The sequence below is a fragment of the Bos taurus genome, chromosome 16, assembly GCF_002263795.3.
Source record: "Bos taurus isolate L1 Dominette 01449 registration number 42190680 breed Hereford chromosome 16, ARS-UCD2.0, whole genome shotgun sequence".
Lineage (NCBI taxonomy): Eukaryota > Metazoa > Chordata > Mammalia > Artiodactyla > Bovidae > Bos > Bos taurus.
The window spans coordinates 29,743,336-29,765,194 of record NC_037343.1 but is presented as its reverse complement, the minus strand read 5'-3'; the positions used below and the strand labels follow the sequence as shown (position 1 = coordinate 29,765,194).

The 21,859-nt window shown below is 43.4% G+C and overlaps 1 protein-coding gene across 2 annotated transcripts in view; it reads left to right on the top strand.

Annotated features, from left to right (window-relative positions):
• Positions 1-21,427: 21,427 nt before the first annotated feature.
• Positions 21,428-21,859, top strand: part of ITPKB (inositol-trisphosphate 3-kinase B) — a 104,324-nt gene continuing 103,892 nt past the window's right edge. For both annotated transcript variants that reach the window (XM_024976710.2, XM_059875688.1), the window contains exon 1: positions 21,428-21,695. The gene's annotated coding sequence lies outside the window, so the exon portion shown is untranslated. The remainder of the gene's footprint in view (positions 21,696-21,859) is intronic.

Here is a 21,859-nt window from a genome sequence, read left to right as displayed (position 1 = left end):
TGAGCGCTGAAGAATTGATGCTCTTGAACTATGGTGTTGGAGAAGACTCTTGAGAGTCCCTTGGACTGCAAGGAGATCCAACCAGTCCATTCTGAAGGAGATCAGCCCTGGGATTTCTTTGGAAGGACTGATGCTAAAGCTGGAACTCCAGTACTTTGGCCACCTCACGTGAAGAGTTGACTCATTGGAAAAGACTCTGATGCTGGGAGGGATTGGGGGCAGGAGGAGAAGGGGACGACAGAGGATGAGATGGCTGGGTGGCATCACTGACTTGATGGACGTGAGTCTGGGTGAACTCCGGGAGTTGGTGTTGGACAGGGAGGCCTGGCATGCTGCGATTCATGGGGTCACAGAGTTGGACATGACTGAGTGACTGAACTGAACTGATCTGATCTGATGTCTTAAGATTTGTTCACATTAACATGTGTAGCTTAAGTTTGTTTATTATCACTGTAAGAAAGTATTCAATTTTATGAATATGCTACAAGAAAACAGTGGAAACAGTGTTAGACTTTATTTTTCTGGGCTCCAAAATCACTGTAGATGGTGATTGCAGCCATGAAATTAAAAGATGCTTACTTCTTGGAAGGAAAGCTATGACCAACCTAGACAGCATATTAAAAAGCAGAGACATTACTTTGCCAACAAAGGTCCATCTAGTCAAGGCTATGGTTTTTCCAGTGGTCGTATATGGATGTGAGAGTTGGACTGTGAAGAAAGCTGAGCCAAAGAATTGATGCTTTTGAACTGTGGTGTTGAAGAAGACTCTTGAGAGTCCCTTGGACTGCAAGGAGATCCAACAAGTCCATCCTAAAGGAAATCAGCCCTGACTATTCATTGGAAGGACTGATGCTATAGCTGAAACTCCATACTTTAGCCACCTGATGCGAAAAGCTGACTCATCTGAAAAAGACCCTGATGCTGGGAGGGATTGGGGGCAGGAAGAGAAGGGGACAACAGAGGATGAGATGGCTGGATGGCATCATCGACTTGATGGACAGGAGTGTGGATAAACACCGGGAGATGGTGATGGACAGGGAGGCCTGGCGTGCTGCGATTCATGGGGTCGCAGAGTCAGACACAACTGAGCGACTGAACTGACTGACTGACAAGGTATCTATTCTCTTGTCAGTTGACTGGTTGTTTCTAGCTTTTTTTTATTCTATTATGAGCAATACTGTTATGAACATTCTTGTGCTTGTCTCCTAGAATATTTACAGTAATTTTTGTAGGATATACATTCAAGGGTGGAATGGGTGTGATTATAGATATGCATTTTCAGCTTTACAATCTAATGCTAAATAGAACAGTTAAACATCCATGCCCACTGTCGGGGGCTGGTGTTGTCTTTGCTTGGTGGTTTGTCTCCACTCTCTCCTGGCCTTGAATATCGCTTGAAGAGGACTGAATCTTACCAGTTTTTGCTTCTCTAGAATGATTTGCTTCTTCTGTCATCAAGATGCCTGAAGAATTTTTTCTTTATCATGACAGTTCACAGTTTAATTAGACTATATGTTGGTATGTAACACTCCACATCATGTTTTCTTGTAATGTAGTGTATACTTCTTATTTATATGCTTCAGTCATGTTTGACTCTTTGCCACCCTATGGACTGTAGCTGGCCAAGCTCCTCGGTACATGGGATTCTCCAAGCAGGAATACTGGAGTGGGTTGCCATGCCCTCCTCCAGGGAATATTCTCCACCCAGGGATTGAACCCACATCTCTTGCATCGGCAGGTGGATTCTTTATTGCTGAGCCACTGGGAAAGATAGTTGGGCCCTCTACCTAAGGGCTTTGAGTAATCTTTATATTCAATCATTACTTTTCTCTATTTCTCAATCTCTCTCTTCCATACCTATTTCTTTCTCATTTACATTCACATGACTATCTTAAGCTTTTCTCCTGCATCATAATTCAAATTTCAACAGTATCTATTGAGTTTCTTCTTATTTTGTTCTTATTTCTAATCTATATTTTCATTCTATAATAATATTGCCCTCTGTTTCCTTAAATCTGAAATCTTCTTTTTCTTGTCATTTCTGTTGTTTTACCATCTTGTCTTTGAGTTCTTTCACCAGATTCAAGCTCTAATTAAACCATATAACATGAAATTGGGAGGAATGTCCTTCTGTTGCTTAAGATGTCTGCTCATTCACAAGTTGCTTCTCCCCAACCCTCGCTCTGCAGTATGGTTTTATATGGTTTTATAGTTTTCATGCTTACGCTTTCCTTTTGCTCACGCATAGGGAACTACGTCTATTCAGTTTATTTGCTCTGATAGAGCGTGGGGGACTTGTGGACCCTCTCTGTTGTATCTGAGATCACTGTTTCATTGTAAGGATGGAGACATCTGTGGGGTGGTGGTGCCAGCAGGGAAGCTCAGTGGGCGGAGTGTTGGTGGTTGGAATTCCTGAGCGCTGCTCTCTTTGCTGTGATTTTGCAACAGTACCAGGATTTAATCCTCAGGGTTGGCGTTGGATAGTACACACCATTTCTTGAGGGGGCAGAACCTCAGGATTTCACTGTGGCTCAAATTCAGTTTGCTGCCCTGAAGCCTTTACTGAGGTCAGAATCAGCCCCGTTTTTCACTCCCCCTATTTTACCCATTTCTCCCCAGTAGCCATTTCTACCACTTTTCAGTCAGTGGAGGAAATGCAAGTGGACACCTACATGCTTGACTTCTCTTGGCTTTGGGGATATTAGTGAGAATTCCCAGGACTTGGCAGATTCTCCACTGCAGCTCCCAGGGCCCCAGGGACCAGGTTAGGAGTCAAGCCTTGTTGGTCTTCTCTACTCTACCCCAGCATCTTGTTTTCTTGCTTAATGGTTTTTGAAGTTTATTGTATTGGGCATGCCTCTTTCCTTATTTGTTTTTGGTGAATTTCTTCTGCTTATTTTTATATGGACCATTTTTAAAGTCTTTATTGAACTGCTAAATATTACTTCTGTTTTATTGGTTTTTTTTCTTCGGCCACAAAACGGGTGGGATCTTAGCTCCCCACCAGGTATCAAACCCGCACCCCCTGCATTGAAAGGTGAAGTCTTGATCACTGGACCACCAGGAAAGTCCCTATTTTGTTTTTATTTCTTTATTCTTTTGGCTATTTTTGAGGTATTGGCAGAACAAAACTTTGAGAAAGTTTCAATCTGCCGTCTTAATCCAGAAGTCCTTTATTTGTTGTGTGTTACCCTGTGACCCCATTGGAATGTAAATTCCATAAGGACAGGGATCTTGTTAGGTTTATCCTTGCGTTCCCAGGTCTAAAGCAGTGCTTGACTACAGTAGGGGATCAGTAAAAATTTATGTGCAGAATGGACAGACTAACGGACAGATGGGGGGGATGGAGAAACAAATCAATCAGAAGGCTATCACCTTAGTCTCATGCAGGGGTGATGCGTGCCTGAGCAGTGGAGGCAGACATGGGGTGGAAGGGGTGGATTTGAGTCACAAGTTGGAATAGAATTGAGTTTGATAACTCAGGTGGGATGAGGGGCAGTGAGTAAGAAGCCCTGTCACTCCCTTAAGGTAAACTGAAGACTCTAGGGTTTCTAGCTTGGATGGTGATATCATTAGGTCCTGAACTGAGAGAGGAAGAACCAAAGGAGCAGAAGATACCGGCTCACCGTGAGTTTGATTCCATCTGGCTGCTTTAGATACGAGGCTGATTTGGGGAGAACACACGGCTGGGCAGTCTGAGGTGTAATCAGCAGAGGTGGAGTTAGAGAAGAGAAAGGCAGAGGAGAGAACAACTTATCTGTATTTAAGGTGGGGGAGGGATGAGCGACAAAGAAACCCAATTCATTAAGCTCCAGATCCCAGACAATGTTTCTAGAAATAAAAAAAACGATTATGCAGATGTATATCACATTTGTGCCCAATCTGACTTCCTCCAGGGTCTGCCTTCTCCCCCATTCTACCATCCTTCCGCCTCCATCAAGTGTTTCCAGGGTACAAAAAGAAAATGCAGATTTATATAATCTCAACAAGAGTGAAATCACTGCATTTGGAATAGGAATGGTTTGCTTCTTTTTGCATTCACTAAAGTGCACACACAGTATGATGCATTTGAGATTCTGAAAATTCAGCAGAAACTGGGCATTTTAATAGTGTAATCAGTGGGGTAAAGGGGAATGGCGGGGTAGACAAGCATCAGACAGGAGGTGCTGAAGGTCAGATCAGGGAAGATCCCAAGAAGGTTTACCTTTGGTGATGCCTCTGGGTCTGGAAACAATGCCATCAGCACAAATAGCAGTGCTGTGATGGTGCCAGCTTGCCTCTGGCTTGGGTCGAGGACCCAGGGCTGGGGACACTTCCCATCATCTCCTAGCCTACCTCGTCTCCCCTGTCCCCGCCCCCTTTATCCTATAGTGTATTTAGGGCTGGGGTGATGAACCCAATCTCTGTGAGCTATGCCCAAGGCCATACTGAGCAGTATCATTCCTGACGCTCACAAAAATTGGACGCTGGGGATGTGGGTTGAAGTGGAGCCTCCCTGGCCTCCCAGGGCTTTAGTTACTGAATTGCCATGTACAGATCTGAGCCAGAAGGCATTTCTCTGTCAGGTAGACAGGAGTTCCTGTTTTGCAAGTTTTCATCTTTTTTCCATCAAGTAGCTGAGACTTCAGAGTAGGGTTTATTGCCAATTGTCACAAAAATAAAATTATAATTATTAGTAATATAATTGGCTAGTTACTGCTAAATTAATATCATTTTCTGTAGCTAATAATTATTTTCATTTATTATGGACTTAAAATGCTAGACTAATTAACTTATACTCATAAGCTTATCTACACCTAACGACTCCTGAAGTACACATTACCAATTCTGTTTATTAGTGAGGAAACACATTCACTCGTTTATTCGTTCAGCCAATGGTTAGGAATGCAATGTGAATGTAAAAAATGCTGTTGATGGCTCGCCCAGATCCCTTCACTGGGCGGGTGGGCCAGTCCCCAGTAGCTGTGTCCACTGGCTGCTAATGCCTCTCAGGATTGCCGTTGACGGAAAGGGAGACGCTTCACCTGGGAAGGTCTGCTTTCTGCTCTGCCGCCCATAGCCAATGACTCAGGCACCAGAGGAACAAATTTGGTTGCCTTCTTGGCTCAAGTTGGACAAATTACTCTGTGGTGTAATTCATTCTCTAGAGCTCCTGATGCGAGTAGGCTAAGAAACTACCTGTGTATGTTAGCCACTCAGTCGTGTCCAACTCTTTGGGACTCCAAGGACTGTAGCCCACCAGGCTCCTCTGTCCGTGGAATTCTCCAGGCAAGAATACTGGAGTGGTTTGCCATTCCCTTCCCCAGGGGATCTTCCTGACCCAGGGATCGAACCCAGGTCTCTTGCATTGCAGGCAGATTCTTTATCATCCAAGCCACCAGGGGAAAAACTACCTAGCCTCAACTAAGACTGTATCCTTCCTTTCACATCCTTCCCTGTCCTCACCCCGCCTTCCTTCGTGAGCACTTCAAAATAAAAGTGACATACCCTCGTGTCTCAGGCTCTGTCTGGTGACCCCACCAATAAATGAGCACAGGCTTTTGTTTCAGACAAGCTGAGTTCAAATCCATCTGTGTGGCTGCGTGAGCTTGGGCGAGTCGATTAACCTTTCTGAGTCCTACCGTACTCATCAGTAGGGAAGTAATACTACTCATTTAATCTTCATTTCTTCCTCCTTTCAATAACGTTTAACGTTAAACTCTATGCTGGGAAAATAGAGACCCAAAAGGTGAGTTTTGACAGAGAGCAGGTTCTGCGGCTTGTCTATCCTTTCCTCTTGCTTTTATTCCTTCCTCTTGCTCCCAGCCCCACCCTGTTCTGGAATTCTACCGGGCTTTCTCTGTTGTGGGAGCTTGCCTGAAGGGGCCTTTGACTGCACTCTTGATGATGAATAATGGAGGAAGGTTGGGAGCCCTTTAGGAGCGTATGGGGACACTGGGCCCTGGAGTTCAGAAAATCTGAAGGACTGAAGTGCTATCCAGGAGACAGGACCCCAAGGGAAATAATTTATTGCATTTACTCCAAGCCAAGCATGGATTGCATGGACTTTACATACGCAACATCAAATATTTATGATAACATGAGAAGGTAGATATTATTATTATTATCACTATTGCACAGATGAGGAATTTGAAGCTCAGAGAAATTTTTATTGCTTTGCCCAAATTACACTGTAATTGCTGAGCCAGTTTTTGAAACCAGGCACACCTGATTCCAAAATGCATACTCTTTTACATCCTCCAACATTGAATATGTTGCAACATCTTAACTTACAATGAACAATTCAGCATATAACAGGAGCTCAATACATACTTTTCATATGAATGGACAGATGGACAGGTGGATGGGATGGTTTGGGGTGCCACAAGTTGCTGTCAATTGAACTCTAGCCCTTGGTTGACGTTCCATCTGTGTAGGAAAATATTTGTCTTTGCATATGTGAAAGGTACAATTTTTCTAAATAAAGACATATTATTTATTCATCGAACTAATTATTATCAGTGACAATTTTTAAGCAATAACAAATACTTGAAATCAAGGTACTCTTTAAATGTTCATTGCAGACATTGAGAAAACATGAAATACTTTTTAAATGTTTATAATGCAAAGCTGGCAAATGGGACAATGTTTTCTTTGTTAGCAATGAAGAATTCATGGATGTTCACAGCTAAGGATTTAGCCATTATTCCTCCCAATACCCTCATTTTACAGTATTTTTTACATTTTATAAGTACTCGAGCCCCAATAAGGAACGTATATGCTTACCTGTTCACGTAATAATTATTCCGTGTTTTACTACAGGGAATACTTCATTTCTCTGTAACTGGTCCTTATGTAAATTATTTAATCTTTCTGTTATTCGATTTCAGTGCTTTTAAAGAGGGAATAATTATCTTATTTACCTTATGCCATAGCTGTGGGAATGAGATGACTAATACATGTAAATGACATATGCAAGGTCCTTAGAACAGTGCCTGGAACATAGTAAGAGCTCAAACCATTTAAATATCATTATGATTATTATCTCCTGGTGGCAAGGAATTGGATTGTTTAGTCATTAAATCATGTCCAAATCTTTGGACTGTAGATGGACTGTAGCCTGCCTGGCTCCTCTGGATTTCCCAGGCAAGAATACTGGGATGTGTTGCTATATCCTTCTCCAAGGGATCTTTCCAATCCAGGGATCAAAACTGTGTCTCCTGCATTGCAGGTGAATTCTTTACCACTGAGCCACCAGGGAAGTCCAAGGAATTGGGAGAATGTGCTAATTAATTCTTAGCTGTTGTTCCTTGAACGCTTATATGTGCTCCTGTGTCAAGCCCTTTGTTCAACCTGTGTTCTGTGTCGATGATCCTCCCCTGCAGAGAGCCTCCTGACTCTCCCCTTCCCTCCTTGCAGCTCTTTGTCACCTTAGCAGGGCAGTCTTCCCTGATCTGGAGTCAGAAATGGCAACCCACTCCACTATTCTTGCCTGGAAAATCCCATGGACAGATGAACCTGATGGGTTACAGCCCATGGGGTCACAAAGAGTCAGACACACTGAATGAGTACAAACACGTGCTTTTCTGATCAGTTCAGAAAGCAATACCTCTGACACTCTATGCCCTTTTACCACTCTTGTTCTCCGAAGTACTCTGCAATACCACAAACACAGTCACACACTCAATACATGCTTGTTACATTTGTTTCTGACGAAAGTGTCATCTTTCCAAGGTCAGGGATTGCATCTGTTCTATCTTCACAGTCTAGAATTTGCCTGCTCAACAACAGGGTTAGGAATAAATTAGTCTTCTCCCTTTTTTTACAGGTAACTGCTTTTTAATTATTTAAAGAAAGAAGGTTTTAAGAGACCTGAAATAAACCCCAGCGGACACGGACCATTTTTAGCTGCCCAGCCTCTGAGCCCCACATTCTAGCCTCCCTGCGGTGGGCACAGATCTTGACCAGGCTCAGCCTATCAGACACACCCACCAGATCTGGACACAGAGAAGCAGGGGCCTGGCAGGGCCACGTTGGTGGTAATGGGGCAGCCGTGGTGGCTGCACCCAGGAGGAACCCACCACACCACGAGCTGTGTTGACACAGCCGTGCCTGGTGCTGGACTAGTTCTTGGGCTCAGCACCGCCCCCTTTCCTAAGCCTGATTTTCCAGCATGCTTAGTGATTTTATGAGCTCCCCAATATCCTTTACTATAAATTTATCTTCTGCTTATAAAGGTTAAACTCAAATTTCTGTTGCTTGCCATTAAGAACTCTGACTACTACGGGGCTCTGCCCCGTGATACTCCATACAAGATAACCACCTGTACCAACAGAGGGTGGGGACATTCAGTGACCCCTGAGACTTGAGGGACCACTGGAAAAGCAGTAGCCTTGTACAAGCTTTCCTAACCTCTCACAAGCTACCTTCCCAAATGTGAGCAATTTAGTATTCTTTGCATCTCATAGTCCACCTCTATCCTTTTTCAGAGTGTCTGTGGTCTTTGGAACAGATGTCTATATTTGAAGTTCTTATACATCTGGGCATTCTGGAGTCTTCATATGGATTTCCTGCACATGATATGCGGAGAAGGCAATGTCACCCCACTCCAGTACCCTTGCCTGGAAAATCCCATGGATGGAGGGGCCTGGTAGGCTGCAGTCCATGGGGTCGCTAAGAGTCAGACATGACTGAGCCACTTCACTTTCACTTTTCACTTTCATGCATTGGAGAAGGAAATGGCAACCCACTCCAGTGCTCTTGCCTGGAGAATCCCAGGGGTGGGGGAGCCTGGTGGGCTCCGTCTATGGGGTCGCACAGAGTTGGACACGACTGAAGTGTCTTAGAAGCAGCAGCAGCACATGATGTGAGCTATCCAACTTGATGGCAATTGCACCACATGGAGACAGAATTTGGATGGGAAGCTTTCAACCCAAACATTCATGCTCCAGGACTCCTCTGGGGGATATTCTTCTAGAGCCTCATTTCCAGAATATTTAATTACTGAAGCTGTGCTCAGGAGTCCTGATGGAGGAAGAGGCTCCCAGCCTATCCCCAGCTCCATCTTCTGAGCTCTTCTTTAGTTGGGAGCCACCCTATCCCACCCTGTTTACCGCAGCTTTCCCTCCTTAATCATGTGTCTTAGTTGAGTTAGGTGCCTTAGCTAGGCACATAATAAGTAAAACTGAGGGACACTCAAAGTCAAGTTCAATGTTGGAGGCTGTGGACTCTAGAACCTGGGATGGGGGAGTAGGCACTCATCAGTCATTTTGGTTACAATTATTTTGGGAAAGAAAGATGTAATTACCTTGAGGGATTTCTGCTGTCTCTTAAGTCCACCATGGTGGACTTGGCTTCACATCCCTTCTGTGCCTGGCAGTGCCAGGCCATCAAATGAATGCTGGACCTTAGTGGAAGGGAGTTGCCCTTTGTAGGCTGGCAGAGCATCTGGAGAGGAGGACATGGCCCTGGAGCCCACAGCCTAGAGGGAAGTCAGCAAGTATTTATCAGGCAGTTATCAAAAGGATGGAGTGTCCATACCACAAGATACAAGGGCATTCTACTTTTACCACTGAGGTGACCTTGATGGTGGGTGTGTCTGTGACAGTCTTGATCACAGCCCTCTCAGGAGAAGCCTGGAGCTCAGGGTCTCTCATAGCTGGGGCTTACTTTGTGCATGACCTTGAACAGGCCAAATGTCCATCTGGTTCTGTACTAGTGACCTTAGTTACTGGCTTGGCCTGGATGTGGCAGAGCCCGAGGTAGGTTCTTCTGTAGACGCCATCTCCTTTAACCCCTCAAGAGCCCTGCAGGGTAAGCAGCAGTATTCCTATTTTGTAAATTTGGAAGCTGATGCTCGGAGAAGATACCTAACTTCCAGATTCACACAGCTCTAAATGTCAGAGCAGGAATCCCAACCTGTGACCATCATAGATTTTTAAAACAAAGTATAAGAATAGAACAACAGGAAAAGATCAAATATTCGACATCTTATAGGCCCACAGCATTGGCTTCCTAATCAAGCTTCTCAAGGAAGCATCACCAGAGGAGCCAGGTTGGTCCAGATAACCTCCCTTTGGATGCACAACCCCCCAAGATTACTCCTACCTTATTTTCTCCTGAATATTCTGAAATAGCTTAAGGACTGTCTCCCTCCCTAGAGATAGACTCTAAAATGACCCCAAAATATTTCTACCTATCGGTGTTTATGCCCCTGTGTAATCCCTTCCCCTTGAGTGTGACTGGGATTTGGAACTTGCTTCTAAGCAATAGAACATGGAAAAGATGATGAGCTGTGACATCTGTGATTATCTTAAGATCACCACTTCTGTCTTGCTAGCAGACTCTCTCTATTGCCTTCTCAGATCATATGTTTTGATGAAGCCAGTGGCCACGCTGAGGGGGTCCACATGGCAAAGAACTGAGGGCTGCCTCTGACCAAAGCGAGAAAGCAGCTGAATCCCACCATCGGCAATGTAAGCTTGGAAGCAGGTCCTTCCTCAGTTGAGCCTGAGATGAAATCTCAGCCCTGACCAGCACCTTATCCATGGCCTGAAGCAGAGGACCCAGGTAAGCCACATTGCATCTCACACACTCTGGGATAATAAATATGTGTTACAATAACTGTAAAGCAATTATCCTTCAATTGAAATAAATTTCAAAAAATAAAATAAATAAAATGAAAAACATGTGTTGTTTTAAGGCACTATGTTTCTGGTAATATTTTTTTAAATGTTTATGTGGCTGGATCATGTCTTAACTGTGGCACACAGGATCTTCTTGCATCATGAAGGATCTTTTGTTGTGGTGCATGGACTTTCTAGCTGTGGTAAGCAGGCTTAGTTGCTCCTTGGAATGTAGGATCTTCGTTTCCCTACCAAGGATCAAACCCCTGTCCCCTGCATTGGAATCCTGATTCTTTACCACTGAACTACCAGGGAAGTCCCCATTTCTGATAATATTTATGGTGATAAATAATCGGTATACACCCTCACTTGCAAGCTCCTGAAAGTCATCTTTGAAGTCCTAGCACCCAGCACAGGTGCTCTAAGATCATGGCCCCACTGCACTGGCCTCTGCCTCCCGTCTAATATATCCCTCCACATTGCCTCAAGGAGATGGTTCTAAAATGCTAATGTAATTGTGTCACTTTCTGCTTCAAACTCCTCAAAGCCCCTTATTATTTTTAATAAAAGTCCAAACTATTAGCATAGCAAACAGGGAACTTCACTGCATGTCCCCAAAGTGCTGTTCCAGGCTCTTCTCCTCCACTATTGACCCTCTGCCACACTATGCTCCAGCCACACCCACTTCCCACTCTTTCACCTGCTCCTCAACGGCCCAGAGCCCTTTTATATGCTGGGCCTCTGCCTACAATACTCTTTCTTCTTTGCCCAGTGAGTTTCTGTGCTGTGCTTAGTTGTTCAGTTGTGTCTGACTCTTTGCAACCCCATGGACTATAGCCCACCAGGGTCCTCTGTCCGTGGGATTCTCCAGGCAAGAGTACTGGAGTGGGTTGCCATGCCCTTCTCCAGGGAATCTTCACAACCCAGGGATTGAACCCAGGTTCCCGCATTGTAGGAGGATTCTTTACTGTCTGAGCCACCAGGGAAGTCCAAGGATACTGAAATGGGTAGCCTCTCCCTTCTCCAGGGGACTTTCCCGACCCAGGAATCGAACCCCGGTCTCCTGCATTGCAGGTGGTTTCTTTACCAGCTGAGCTACCAGGGAAGCCCACCGTACTTAGTCTTTATGATGCAGTTCAAACAGTGCCCTTTTCTAGAGCCTTCCCACCTCCTCCCCCAGCCCAAGGGCAGCCTGCCACTGTGCTCTCCAAGTACTTTGATTGCTGGAATTTTTGTTTTTGCTTTTGGCTGCATCATGCAACACATGGAATCTTACTTCCCTGACCATGGGATCGAACCTGAGCCTGCATTGGAAGAGCAGAGTCTTAACCACCGAACACCCAGGGAAGTCCCTGAATGCTGTTATAACACATATGGCAAGGAGTCATCATTGTTTTCAAGCTCGACTCCCCTTCTAGTCTGTGAGTTTTCTGAAGAACTTCCTAGACTTCTAGTCTTCTTCATGTACCTCCTCCTGTCCTTCTCTTCCCCTGCCCTGCCCCCCAGCTCTGGCCTGGAAAACTTCAGAATGGTTTGATGAGTGAACGAATGGCTTTAATATGAATAATAATACCCAAGGCTGGAACAAGGTGCCCCTGAGTCAAACAAGAGCTAAACAGGCTGTATTCATGGGTCTACAGGGGAAGCTCTAGACACCTACAGTGTTGATGGATGGTGGTTTGCAAGCACCAGAGATATGATCTCATGTTGCTAATACTGTTCCTTTATTGTGAGGGACAGGAGAAATGTGAGGCCTAAGAAACTTCCTCTTTTTGCTGGAGATAGTTGTCTATTTTGTATTAGAACCTTACACAGTGACCTTTTCTGAAACTCTGTCCTTAAAGACTCTGCGTGTAAACTTTACACTTCCTTCCTCTTCGTAAAATATTAGTTAAGGGGACAGGTTTGACTCAAAGGCCCTCTCTAGCCCTCTTGGGTTGGCCCGTTGAGACCACTCAACCCCAAGGTAGACTATATCATAACTTCAAAGAAAATGTCTTATAAATGTCATGTAACTTACATGTCCTCCATGCTCTTTCTCATCACTTCTTTTTGTCCTGGAGGTGTCCACAGATATCACACAAATCCAGTTATCTAGAGAAGTTGTCATGTAGATGCTGAGGCTGCTCCTTATTCCTTCATTTTTTAAACTTTACATTAAGAGCAGCCTCTTCAGTGACAAATAGGCCCAGTGATGGGAGGGGATGCCTGGAGAGGGGGTGTTTGTGGTGCAAAACCATAGAGCCAGTATCTTAAACTGATAACAAATGACTTGGTTGAAATTTGAGCGAAGTCTTGGCACTACATTTCAACTTGAATGTTTAAGTTGGCTAAGTTCACAATTAGGTACGGAAAGCAGGAGCCTGTCTTTTCAATCCATCTCTTATCAGGTCACAGCTGGTTGCAGACAATGAAGAAAATGCATTTGTATATATAAACCACTAGCTCAGATCATGGCAGATCCATGGCTTTTGCATGTCTGTGCCTGAATCAGATCTGCAACACAGCCAATGCAACTGTGCAGAAATCTGCTTTTCACGTGGGCGAAAAGTCTATTTGAAATGAGATGAGTGTTCCCCATGTAAATGGTCTACCTATGGATGCTTTGCTGCAGGAATAGATCCAACCAGCTTTGCTTTTCCCTGTCCAGCACCACCTCAAAACAGAAGGTCGAAAAATCCTTCTGTTTCTTGCCCATGCCTGGGGTGGATATACTGATCATGCAACAAACATTGATCAAGAAACTTTTCTCCATCAGGTCCTGCCGGTGTTGATGGAATGAAGCATTACAATTTCTTGCCTCAAAGAGGAGACAAAGGGAGCCGATTACAATGGGTGTGTAGTGAGGGGTGTTTATTAAATGATTGATGAATGACTGGAAGAAATGAAGAGTAAGCTCTCAAAACACAAGGAAGAACTGATACTGAACTGGACCCAGGAAGACAAGGGGCCTGGGGGGAGGGTCAAGAGGAAATTTTTCTTCTTCGTCTCAACCTAGAATTACAACATGCACAATTTGCATTTTTCTCCTCCAGATTCTATCTCCTACTACTAGTGGCAGAGGGCAGCAAGACTGTGTGTGTGTGTGTTTTTAAATAGCTTTTGTTTTTTTAGGCTGAGGAATTAATCATGAATAAATATTTATGTGTAAGGTAAGGTATTAGGTGTCTGGAGGAAGGAGGGGTCATTCATAGAAATGCCACAGCTGTTCACAAATCTAAGGGCAGACAGAATGTGCCAGCCACTTGCCATGCTGCCAGCTGGTAAGCCAACTCCCTGCCTTTCTCTCTCCCTGGCTTTCATCAGGTGCTGTGGTTTCTCTTGTGTCTGTACCTGTTCTGCACTCCCCACTCACCCAGGAACCCTTTGCTCATTCCTGGTTTCCTGCCTACAGCTCTTGTACGTGCTACACTAGCCCCAAGTTTACCACATGATCCTTCTGCTCGTTCCTGTAATAAGGATTCCAAAGTCCTGTGAGAGCAATCTGACTGACTGGTTCATATTTTCGTGCAAGGTCATTAGGCAGCCTGTGGATTAGCTGTCTTTGGGAGCTTTGTCCATCTCAGTCTAATTAGCTGTGGGTCCAGTGTGGCCCTTTGATAACCCAGCATTTCTAAGCAGGATCAGGCAGCCAGATTCACTTAGAAGGGGATGTGGGCTGGGAACAGGCATCTCTCATGTAGTTTCACGTGCCTGAATGTGAGCATAGGCAGCTAGATGTCATTTAGACCTCAGAATTTCTCAAAATAGAGCGAAGAGAAACTGCCCAAACCTCTCCACCTTTAGTGCTGTCGCCAAGAGTATGATCAGAGTAGTAGATCATAGGAAGGAAGGAAGGGTCTCTGGGTACTGAAGAATCTTATACTGGAAACAACTATTTATTATTGAGTACCTGCTATGTATAAGGCAGATTCTTAGATCCACTAAGTCTTGGATCTTTCTGGTGTGATGGGCTAAAGGATTGAGAGGTACTTTTTAAGAAGGCATATCTTTTGGAGTGTTTCTCTGTGCATTATCTAGTAGATCTTTATAAGAACACCGTGGAGGAGGGTATTATAATGCTTTCTGTTTTATAGAGCTCAAAACTGAGGTTCAGAGAGTTTCAATTACTTGCCTAAGGACACACAGCTATGGTAAATGAAGGTGCCTATAAGAACCTCAGATCTAACTAAATTGTGTCTCCCTCCTACCCTACTTGGCAGCGGCTGAAAGAAGCGCACAGCCTGTTCTGGATGCCTTTCTGGTCTCCCCCTAGACTCAGTGGCAGGGCTTATCTTCATCATCTTGTGTCTAGTAGCTGCTGCAGGCTTGATGCACAAGCTCCCACTCAGTGGTTCAATACCTGAAGGAAGGAGTGAGTTATCTACTGCCTTACACAGATCAGGGAAGGGGAAGGAAGCCAGTGAAGAAGGGGCCAGAGAGTCCGGAGCAGAGGTGAAAGGCAGTAGGAAGCTGCTTTGTGGCCTTGCTCTGCGCTGCACAGGAGAGGAGCCTCAGCCATGCCTTGGGCTAATGGTGTTTTGGAAACTTTATAACTAAGATTTCAAGGAAGGAGTGTAGGAGGAGGGAAAAACTGATGGAGACCTCCATCATCACCCCCTCTATTGCCTGCTCACAGCAGCCAAGTATGGCAGTGGGAAGCACTTCCTTCTGTCTGGGAAATAGGAGCAGGCAGCTTTCCTGATGTGCTGATTCCTTGGCCCTTTTGCATAGTGATTTGATTGCTTAATTCCTCTATTTTTTTTTTTAATTTAAAAACATATAAGACTGGCACAACATTGCAAGTCAACTATACTTCAATTAAAAAAAAACATTAAAAATAAATAAATAAAAACGTAAAGATCCATTCTGTGTAAGGCTAAAACCTAAGGCTAGGAAAATAAATAAATCAGGGTCTTTTCCTTGAAGGGACTTCCCTGGTGGCACAGCTGGTAAAGAACCTGCCTGCAAAGTGGGAAACCTGGGTTCGATCCCTGAGTTGGGAAGATCCCCCAGAGAAGGAAACAGTTACCACTCCAGTATTCTGATCGGAAGAATTCCATGGACTGTACAGTCCATAGGGTCACAAAGAGTTGGACACAGCTGAGTGACGTTCACTTCCTTGGAGAGCTCTATCTGATAGGGAACAAAGATGGGAAGACTGAAGATTTTTACTGTGTAGCCAATAACTTAACAAGAGGTATATATGAGGGGGATGGGGACACAGAGTTATTCCATGAAGTTCCTGAGTGAATTACCGGATGAATGATTTCATATTTTACCCAGAGATGATACTATGTGTCAGCCACTGTGCCTGGTACTCGGATGGAGGCCCATAATAGCCTTGTCAAAAGCTATATCTGTCCATAGCTACTTTTTTAAAAAGTATTTATTAAGTTATAATTGATATACAGTCCACTAAAGTGCACATATGTAACATTTTATAATTTGATAAATTTCATTGATGTAAACATTTCCTTACAATCAAGACAGTGAAAGTATCCATTACCTTCAAAAATTACCTCATGACCCTTTGTCTTCCCTGTCTCCCATACCTCCCCACAGTTCCCCATTTTTAGGTAGCAACCAATCTGCTTTTTGGTATTATAAATGAAGTTGTGTTTCGTAGAATTTTATGGAAAAGGAATTGCACAGTAAATATTGTTTTTAATCTAGTTTCTTTCACTCAGCACGATTACGCTGAAACTCATCCATGTTGTATGTATATTAAGAGTTCATTTTTTTGGTTGATGAATAGTATTCAATTGTATAGACATATCACAATTTGTTCATTCATTCATATGTTGATGAACATTTGAGTTGTTTGCTGTTTATGGCTAATTAAAATACGCTGCTGTGAACACTAGTGTATGTGTATTGTATAGACATTCGCTTTCATTTCTTTAGGGTGAATACCTAGGCGTGGACTGCTTGGGTCATACGATTTGTATGGTTAACTTTTTAAGAAACTGTCAAACTGTTTTCCAAAGTGGCTATATCATTTTACATTTCTGGTAGCAGTGTATGAGAGCTTGGTTCCCCACAATTTTATCAAGTAAGTTTTTGTATTTGTAACCATTCTAATAGGTGTTTAATGATATTTAATTTGGTTTAGTTTGCACTTCCTTACTGATGAATGATGTTGAACATCTTTTCATATGCGTATTTGTCACTCATACCTCTTTCAATGCCCATTTTTTATTAAGTTGTTCTCTTATTATTGAAGTTTAAGAGTGCTTTATCTCTTCTAGATACAAGTCCTTAATAAAATTTACACTTTGCATGCATTTTCTTCTAGTCTGTAACTTGTCTTTTTATGCTTTTCAGAAGAGCAGAAATTTGAAATTTTAATATAGTTCAATTTGTCAAAATTTTTGTGGATCACGCTTTCAGTATTGTGTCTAAGAAATAGATACAATACTTTGCTGCTTAACCAAAGGCCCCTAAGATTTTCTCTTATGTTTTTGTATAAAAGTTTTACGGTTTTAGCTTGTACAATTAGATCTATGAGCCAGAATGAGCTAGTTTTTTATATATGGTGTAAGATATGGATTGAAATTCTTTTTTTTATATGGATATCCAATTGTTACAGGACTATTTGTCAAAAACATTCCTTTCTCCACTTTTCTGCATCCGCATCAAAAATCAAATGTCCGCATGTATATAATGGACCTATTCATCTAACTTTATGCTAATACCACACATTCTTGATTATGATAGCTTTATGATAAAGATTTATCTTGGAATCAGTGTCAGTCCTTTCACTGTGTTTTCAAAGCTGTCTTGGCTTTTCTACATTTTTGTAGTTTTGAGCGAATTTAGAATCAGCTTGTCAACTTCTATAAAAATGAAAACTTGCTTCGATATTGATTTTGGTTGCATTGGCTCGACAGAAATTTGGGGAGAATTGACATCTTAACAATAGTGAGTCCTCCAATTCATGAACATGGTATATCTCTCCATTTATTTAGATCTTCTTTTAATTTGTCTTAGTAGTGTTTTGTAGTTTTTATTCTATGATTGTATACATCTTTTGTCATGTTTATCCCTATGTATTTCATAGTTTTTGATGCTATTAAAATGTTCTATATGACTCAGGGAACTCAAACCAGGGCTCTGTAACCACCTAGAGGGGTGGGATAGGGAGGGTGGTGGGAGGGATGTTCAAGAAGAAGGGGGCATAGGTATACCTATGGCTGATTCATGTTGATGCCTGGCAGAAACAAACACAATACTGTAAAGCAATTATCTTTCGATTAAAAGTAAATACAATTTTTAAATGTCATTTTTAAAGTTTTAATTTCTGACTATTCATAGCTAATATGTAGAAACTCAATTGATTATGGTATACTGGTATCCAGCAATCTTGTTGTTATGGCTGAATTGTGTACCCCCAAATTTACATGTTGAAGTCTTAATTCCTAGTACCTCACAATGGCCATATTTTGAGATAGGGTCCTTAAAGAGATAATTTAGTTAAAATTAGGTGGGTCTTAATCCAATATGACCGATGTTTTTACAAGAGGAGGCAATTAGAACACAGACACACAGAGAGAAGACCATATGAAGGCATACGGGAAAATAGCCATCTAAAAGCCAGGGAGAGAGGCCTTACAAGAAACCAAGCCTACTAACACTTTGATCTCAGACTTCTTGCCTCTTGAATTATGAGAAAATAAATTTCTATTGTCTAAGCCACTCGATCTATGGCACTTTGTTACAACAGTCCTAGCAACAAATACACTAAAAAGTTAAAGTCACTTATTAGTAAAAAGTCACTTATTAGTTCTAGTAGCTTCTTTGTAGCCTCCATAGGATAGTCTGCATAGGCAATCACATTGTCAGTCAATACAGTTTTACTCCTTTCTTTCAAATCTGGATGTCTTTTACTTCTTTTTCTCATCTAATTGCGCTGACCAGGACCTCCTCCTCATGATTCTGGGGCTGAAACTCCAGTACTTTGGCCACCTCATGCGAAGAGTTGACTCAATGGAAAAGACCCTGATGCTGGGAGGGATTGGGGGCAGGAGGAGAAGGGGACAACAGAGGATGAGATGGCTGGATGGCCATCATCTCAATGGACATGAGTTTGAGTGAACTCCGGGAGTTGGTGATGGACAGGGAGGCCTGGCGTGCTGCAATTCACACGGTTGCAGAGTTGGACACGACTGAGCGACTGAACTGAACTGAGGACCTCCAGTACAATATTGAATAGATGTGGCAAATTGCTTACCACTTTGTGCTTTAATTTCTTCGTATATAAAATGAGGGTAATAATAGTATGTATCTCATAGGATTGTTATAAGGATTGAAATATATAAATATATATAATGTGCTTAAAACAGTGCCTGGATAATAATAAGTACTAAGTGCTATATAACTTTTTTTCTTTGCCCATGTAAAATCAAGGGAGGCTACTAGATTCTGCTTCAAGATGCAAGCCAGCCATGCTGGCTTCCAGATATGGGTTTTGCTCCATCTTTCCCCTAATCTCTGTCATCCTTAGTAGCAGTTAGAATTTTAGACTGGTAGAACTATCGTTCTACTGCCAGCCCAAGGCAGGAATTTCTTCAGCATGCCACCCCTAACCAGTTGCTGGCTGCGTTTTAAGCAAGAACTCTTCAGGCTCACTGAACATTCAGGAAGCTCGGATTTCTCAATTCTAGGGAAGGTCAGTGATATCTGCTGTGTGAGGTGACAGTGAGAGTTCCCAGAGGTTAGAAAGCTAAGGTTCTGTGCTCACTGGATGCACTGTTAGGTCCTCCAGCTGTTTCCACCATAACACCTGACTGACATGGGTGTTTGCATCTCCTATGATAGAAATAAACTCCATGGAGTGGGTCTCCTGAGAACTGGCAGCTCCTGTTTCTTGCCACTAGGGAAGTGAATTAGGGACAAGGGTAGGGCTGCCGTCTATGCTTTAGCAACTGCCCAAGTCCTGAGTCAACACCTGAATAAACTCTGGGATCTTTTTATTTAGCCCCATAGGGGATGTGGGCTCCCCTGGTAGCTCAGATGGTAAAGCGTCTGCCTGCAAAACAGGAGACCCGGATTCAATCCCTGGGTCGGGAAGATCCCCAGGAGAAGGAAATGGCAAACCACTCTAGTACTCTTGCCTGGAAAATTCCATGGACTGAGGAGCCTGGTAGGCCACAGTCCATGGAGTTGCAAAGAGTCGGACATGACTGAGCGACTTCACTTCTTACTTCTATAGGGGATGGGATCTGGCGAAGGAAAAGGCTACCCACTCCAGTATTCTGGCCTGGAGAATTCCATGGACTGTATAGTCCCTGGGGTCGCAAAGTTGGACAGGACTGAGCGACTTTCACTTCACTTCACATAGGGAATGAGAGAGGACTCAGGCTCAGTCTTCTCAACATGGCACGTTAAAAAACAAGTGGACTCGGACGTCCCTGGAGGTCTAGTGGTTAAGAATCTGCCTGCCAATTCAGGTGACACAAGTTCATTCCCTGGTCTGGGAAGATTTTACATGCCCCTGGGCAACTAAACCCCTATGCCACAATTATTGAGGCTCACTCGCCCTGGAGACCACACTCTGCAACAAGAGAAGTCACTGCAATAAGAAGCCCACAGACTGCAACTGGAGAAAGCCTGCTCGTAGCCACTAAGACCCAACACAGCAATAAACAAATAAATCAATAAATTTAACCAAAAACAAGTAGGACTCAATATTATCTCATTCCTGGGAATTCTTAGCTAGAAGATCTCTTGGTTTCAGATTGAAGATGAGATTTTTCCTGATGGAGCAGCAGGCTGCTTTTGTCACTTAAACAGTATTGTTACATAAACAATCAAGAGACAGGTTTGCCACAAGCAAAGTTAAAATTTCTGTCTAAATTATGACTAATGGAATATCAGGACTGATTCAGGCTTCAGTATTTTACATTTCCTGAGCCTGGCAGCTGGGTTTTTCCTCTTTCCACGAAATGCTATAGTTTAGGATTTAGGGAATTATGCAAAACACACTTGCAGCGCCAGAGCTTCAATGGGTAATATCCCTGACGGGTAGTATTTGCTGATGGTGGGGGGAAATGTCTCTGGAAAGTGATCCAGTTGCAGGAGACTGAGCAATGGGTCCCAGGCCTTCTTAGTTCCAGGACTATCCTTCTTAAAATAAGTTTGAGAATGAAGTGCAAAAAATATGCCAATGTCACATTTGCTGAGTGCATTTAATAACAGAAAAATGTGCAATGCAAAGGCGTGTTTATACAACTAGCAATTGCACTGCAAAACCATTAACAGCTCACAGCCCAACCAGTCTTCCAAAATACAACTGTGATGCATTTAAAATCTGCAACTCTGCAAAGAGGTGCCCACAAAGTACCTTCTTCGAATTTGCATATTTGTGTACAAGAACACAAACCGTTTACGTGAGGCTTTAGCCCATTTAAAATGCTCAAAAAGATCCCCATTATTTGCTCTGCTTAAAATGCACACTCAAACTTTATTAAAAACATTTTTCAAAAAAAAAGTTTCATAAAGCTAGCCATCAGCGAGGCTCGATATAGGGGGTGGAAAATGGATCGTATATCTTTAACCCGCAGAACTTAAAAGGTTTTTTTTTTTGTTGTTAGCTAACAATGGAAACTTTTTTTTTTAAGTGTTTCCCTCCCTCGGTCTTGCCAAGCAATAGAAAAAAAAAAAAAAAGAAGAAAAGAAAAACTTGTTCCGCTGAGTTCAACCCCAGACAGGCTCACAACTTCCTTCCTGCTTTCCTCCCCCAAGCCCCCGCCTTTCTCCCTCCTCCCTCCTCCACCCCTAATCCCCCACCCCCACCCCCCCGCCCCAACTTTTTTTTTAATCGCACATTGAACAAACACTGAAGTAGCCGGGAGCAGACACTGACAGGGTAGTATCTCCACGGCCCAGAAGGGCGTGCAGGGCCGGCCGGCGTCGCCACTGCCCGGATCTCCCGCCCCTGCCAACCGGTTTCTCTTCTTTCCCACTCCCCCTTTTTTTGTCTTCCAAACGAAGTGAGGAAATCGTTTCTGAGCTTTAAAAAAAAAACTTTTAAAGTCATCTTTCACCTACGAGGTCTGCGTCCCTGGGTCATGTAGTCTGCACAGGACCCGGGAATCTGAGAAACTGCAGGTAAGCTTGGCGACTTTTTAATGGCTTTCGCCTCCGAACCCTCTTTCCCCTCACTGTCTGCTCTGGAGCGAATCTGAGGAATCTGGGATCCGAAAAAGCGCGGAGAGGTGGGCCGGGGAGACTGGAAAGGGGAGGGCGGCGTGCAGACGAAGGACAGGCGAGTT